This window comes from Pseudophryne corroboree, unplaced genomic scaffold (genome assembly GCF_028390025.1).
Source record: "Pseudophryne corroboree isolate aPseCor3 unplaced genomic scaffold, aPseCor3.hap2 scaffold_235, whole genome shotgun sequence".
Lineage (NCBI taxonomy): Eukaryota > Metazoa > Chordata > Amphibia > Anura > Myobatrachidae > Pseudophryne > Pseudophryne corroboree.
In genome coordinates, this window is record NW_026969003.1 from 729,949 (window position 1) to 734,748 (window position 4,800).

At 44.6% G+C, this 4,800-nt stretch overlaps 1 pseudogene; it reads left to right on the forward strand.

Annotated features, from left to right (window-relative positions):
- Window positions 1–2,034: 2,034 nt before the first annotated feature.
- Window positions 2,035–2,153, forward strand: LOC135010452 (5S ribosomal RNA; annotated as a pseudogene).
- Window positions 2,154–4,800: the final 2,647 nt, after the last annotated feature.

Here is a 4,800-nt window from a genome sequence, read left to right on the forward strand (position 1 = left end):
AGGGGAACAGCTTAAAGATACATTGAGCAAAAATCACAGGCAGTATGGTGCCCATATGGCGCACATAGAAATATGTAAAGGCGCATCTTCTCAAAAGTTATCCCAGAGAACTCCAGCAATAAAGGCCATATCAGCCAAAGGTATAATAAAACATAACAACGAATCAGGGAAGTAACTAGGAACAGAACTATGAAATGATTGAGTGTCACAGTGCTATCTAGCACCGAGAGGTGGAGTCAGAAGGCTGCAGATGTGGCAAAGAGCGGTTACACTCCTCCTCTTTTAAGTATGATTCGGCATCGGCCACAGTGGAGAAGTCAGTAAATGATGATCCCCTGAATAAGCGCAGCCACGCGGGGTAAATGAGAGCGAACTTCCTGTTTGATTTAGCAAGACTAGAGCAAAGTGGGGTGAACACACGCCTCGCCCTAGCCACCTCTGCAGAATAATCTTGAAAGATATAGATTCGGAAATCATTCCATTGTAGAACCCGTTTGCGTCTAGAGGCAGACCAAATATTATGCTTATGGATGTAGTTAAGGCAGCGGAAGATCACGGCTCAAGGTCTGCTATCCTGTGTCGTTCTCGGAGGGCCTATGCGATGAGCTCTCTCAATGATCATTCCCGTGCAGGAATCTTGGATATCTAACAACTCCTGTAGTGTGTCTTGAATAAACGTAAAGAGTGCCGGCCCTTTAAGAGACTTTGGCAAGTTATTTTGTCGGGATCTATTTTCAAGATCGTCGATTTTATTAATTGATAATGAGATTTCTGTAAAAAGGTACACTGCTCCTTTAAAGCTGCGACATCTTGAAACGACTCCCCAAGGCGTTGCTCATTAGCCTGGACCCGTTTGGAGAGCTGCTTGAATTGTGACTTAATGTCATGTACAGATTGTGTGACTTTGGCAGCATGTGATTCCATGATAGGGTTAATGGAATCCTGAATGGCTTTCACCATATCAAAGTAGGTAATCAGGCCCTCAGCTTGTGAGGCATGTGTGTGAGGCCTCTGGGCAGAAGGAGCAGCATGTAGAGTGAGGGCAGTGTCTGCAGGGGAGGCAGTAGTGGGGGATAACTCACTGTTTCAGCGGCTTTGCTGCATCGGGCGCCGCTAGAAAGCGCTCCATCAGGTGCAAGGGGGTTCTCCCACAGGTATCCCAATGGTCCAGGGGTGCCTCTGTGCGGTACGACAAGCGTGCGGGCTGGCGGAGGCTGGGGCTGGCACGGAGCTCACATGGCTGCTGCAGCTCTCATCAGCGCCGGAACCGGAAGTCACTTGCTTTCTTTTCACTTTCTTACGTTTCATGTATTGAAAAATAATTATATTGTCAAAAAGGAAGCTAATTGTATTTTCTGAGGAAAAAAATATTGTGTGGATCACAAGATCAGCATTTAATGAGCTAGCTAATTAGCTTCTATAAAAACTATTCCCCTTTGACCCCTCCTAACTCAGTGCTGAAGGAGCAGGTCACACAGGAGTCTCTGGTTTATATCTATCTGTATACTGTTCTTCCCTTTCCCTCCTTCTCTATGGGCTGGTTATCCCCCTGTTCTCCATAGATGTCCAGGTTGCGTATGTGTGTCAGTGCAGTGTCTCTCCAGGATGTAGTCACTATCTTGCCAGTTGGGATTCTGGGTGTCAGCATGCCGGCAGGGGACCATGGCTATTCCCACTCGTGGGTGTCCACGACACATATAGAGTGGGTATAGAACCTGTGGCGAGCCTGCAGTGTGGCGCTCACAGCGATCCTGCAAGCATGGTGGCGGCCAGGATCCCATAGCCAATGCATCTCTCCTTACTGGTTACAGGCTTTCTAAAGAGCTGATGCTGGTGGCTGAGAATTTCACACAGTTCTGGCCAGATTGTGGGGCTTCAGAAGCAGGGACCCAGGCACGGGGAAGGCGATGCGGTACAATCCCCATGAGTAGTTGGTAGGGGCAGACATGGTCAATGCCTACCCTAGTAGAGAGGGTAACACACTAAGAGATAGGTGATCCAGCCAGCTGGAACAACAATGCCAGAGCCACATTCACTTACAGCCACCCCACACTGGATATGCCCAATCTCGTCTGATCTTGGAAATTATGCAGTGTTGGGCCTGGTTAGTACATGGATGGGAGAGCACCTGGGAATACAATGTGCTGTAGGTAATGGAGATTATCGGCAGCAAAGCCACACTCTCACCCTATGTGAAAGAGTTCGACAGGAGGTAACTTTTGCATCAGTGTTTATACTGGGCCTAATTCAGATCTGATCGCAGCAGCAAATGTGTTAGCTAATGGGCAAAACCATGTGCACTGCAGGGGGGTCAGATATAACGTGCAGAGAGATTTCCATTTGAGTGGGGTATATTGTTTCTGTGCAGGGTAAATCCTGGATGCTTTATTTTTACTCTGCAATTTAGATTTCAGTTTGAACACACCCCACTAAGTCTGGATCTGTCTGCACATGTTGTATTTGCCCTCCCCCCCCCCCTGCCCCACATGGTATTGAACAGTAGCTAACAAATTTTCTGCTGCGATCAGATCTGAATTAGGCCCATGATTCTCAATACATACATTTTCCAAATTTATGACTCGACATCCAGGGAATCTAACCTAGGACGTAAAGTATTACGTTCAGATAAGTATGGATGAGCTCTCCCCTAGGGACAGTTTTTGTACATCCCCAAGTGTATTGAAGTGTCCTCCAGATGAAGAAAAGAGATCCCTCCCTCATTTGTTGGATATATGAGTAAGATGTTTATAGTTGTTCTTCAACCTATCCTTCAGGCTTTTTAAGTTCAAACTTAAGGGGAGTGAAGAAACTTTTATAGAAGTAATTAGCTGGCTCATTAATGGCGATGCCTCCATTCCACTCTAACCCCAAGTGTCATGAAGTGTCCCCCAGATGAAGCTAGAAAGAGAGAAAGTACCATAAGTCCAGTAAGTAACATAAATCTTATTTTTTATTAAACCATGTAAGCTTGCAGCCCAATGTGCAGAGTTCCTCTTACGTTTCTACTCTATGAAATATGCTTCATACCCCATTACATTGCAGGTGGAATGTACTCTCCTCCTAGATACAGAGAGTGACATCTAGACAAGGGCTGGAGTGTGAGACCTTTGTATTCATCAACCACTTGCCTGGCGTGGTCACCTCTGATGTCACTAATCAGAAATGCCAACCTCAGAGGGACCTACTTGCCCCTCAGCATCTATGTACCCTCCCCCAATGCCTGCTGTACATCCAAGCACTGCTGATCAAGCAGTCCAGCTGCACCCCTCACCCAACAGCTGCTGAAAGGAGCATCTGCTGGGGAAATGTAAATGATGCAGCCCCCAGTATATTTTGGTGGCTGTTTCTCTTTGGAAAGGTGCAATATCACCATGTTCCAGTCACTGGTAGATAGATATATCGGTCACCGATGATCTAAAAACATGTATTAAAAGTTAAAAAAAATATAAAATATTGTGGAATAAGTATAAAGGAGATGTTCTTATCCTTATTTAATCATTAAAAAAAATGAGAATTTCTGAGCAGTTGTTGGAAAAAATATGAACCAGATAAGTGATTAGCAATATTAATATTATCACACCTCTGGTACCATGTATAATACGGGTGAGACCATCCATAGGCATGTTTCTCCTCTGTTACTGCATAAATCATAACTGGCATTGAAAACTTACAAGCCTAAAGAGTGTCAAAATGGCAGCATAAGGGGGTAAAGGATGGACCATGTGTGGTAGTACAAGAACCAGTCTGGTTTAGCGGGTGGCTGCAGGGACTATATTCCCACCTGCAAGAGGACTAGACTATTGTGCATGCTTAGAGGTGGTGGAGGTCACGCATCAGCCTATATTGTAATTGGGATTTATTTTCTACCTTCCAGGATAGCTCCCTGAGGAGAGCGGATGTACAGGGATATGAATACACATAAAATACATAATGACTATAGAGCTGGGGTCTCCTCACCTATGATATAACACACAAATGTGGAACATAATGACTATAGTCCTGGGGTCTCCTCACCCATGATATAACACACAAATGTGGAACATAATGACTATAGTCCTGGGGTCTCCTCACCCATGATATAACACACAAATGTGACACATAATGACTATAGTCCTGGGGTCTCCTCACCCATGGTATAACATACAAACATGGCACATAATGACTATAGTCCTGGGGTCTCCTCACCCATGATATAACACAAACGTGGCAAATAATGACTATAGTCCTGGGGTCTCCTCACCCATGATATAACACACAAACGTGGCACATAATGACTATAGTCCTGGGGTCTCCTCACCCATGATATAACACAAATGTGACACATAATGACTATAGTCCTGGGGTCTCCTCACCCATGATATAACACACAAATGTAACACATTTATGACTACAGTCCTGTGGTCTCCTCACCCATGATATAACACACAAATGGTACACATAATGACTATAGTCCTGGGGTCTCATCACACATGATATAACACACAAATGTGGAACATAATGACTATAGTCCCGGGGTCTCATCACCAATGATATAACACACAAATGTGGCACATAATGACTATAGTCCTGGGGTCTCCTCACCCATGATATAACACACAAATGTGACACATAATGACTATAGTCCTGGGGTCTCATCACCAATGATATAACACACAAATGTGGCACATAATGACTATAGTCCTGGAGTCTCCTTACACATGATATAACACACAAACGTGTCACATAATGACTATAGTCCTGGGGTCTCCTCACACATGATATAACACACAAATGTGGTACATAATAAATAAAGTCCTGGAG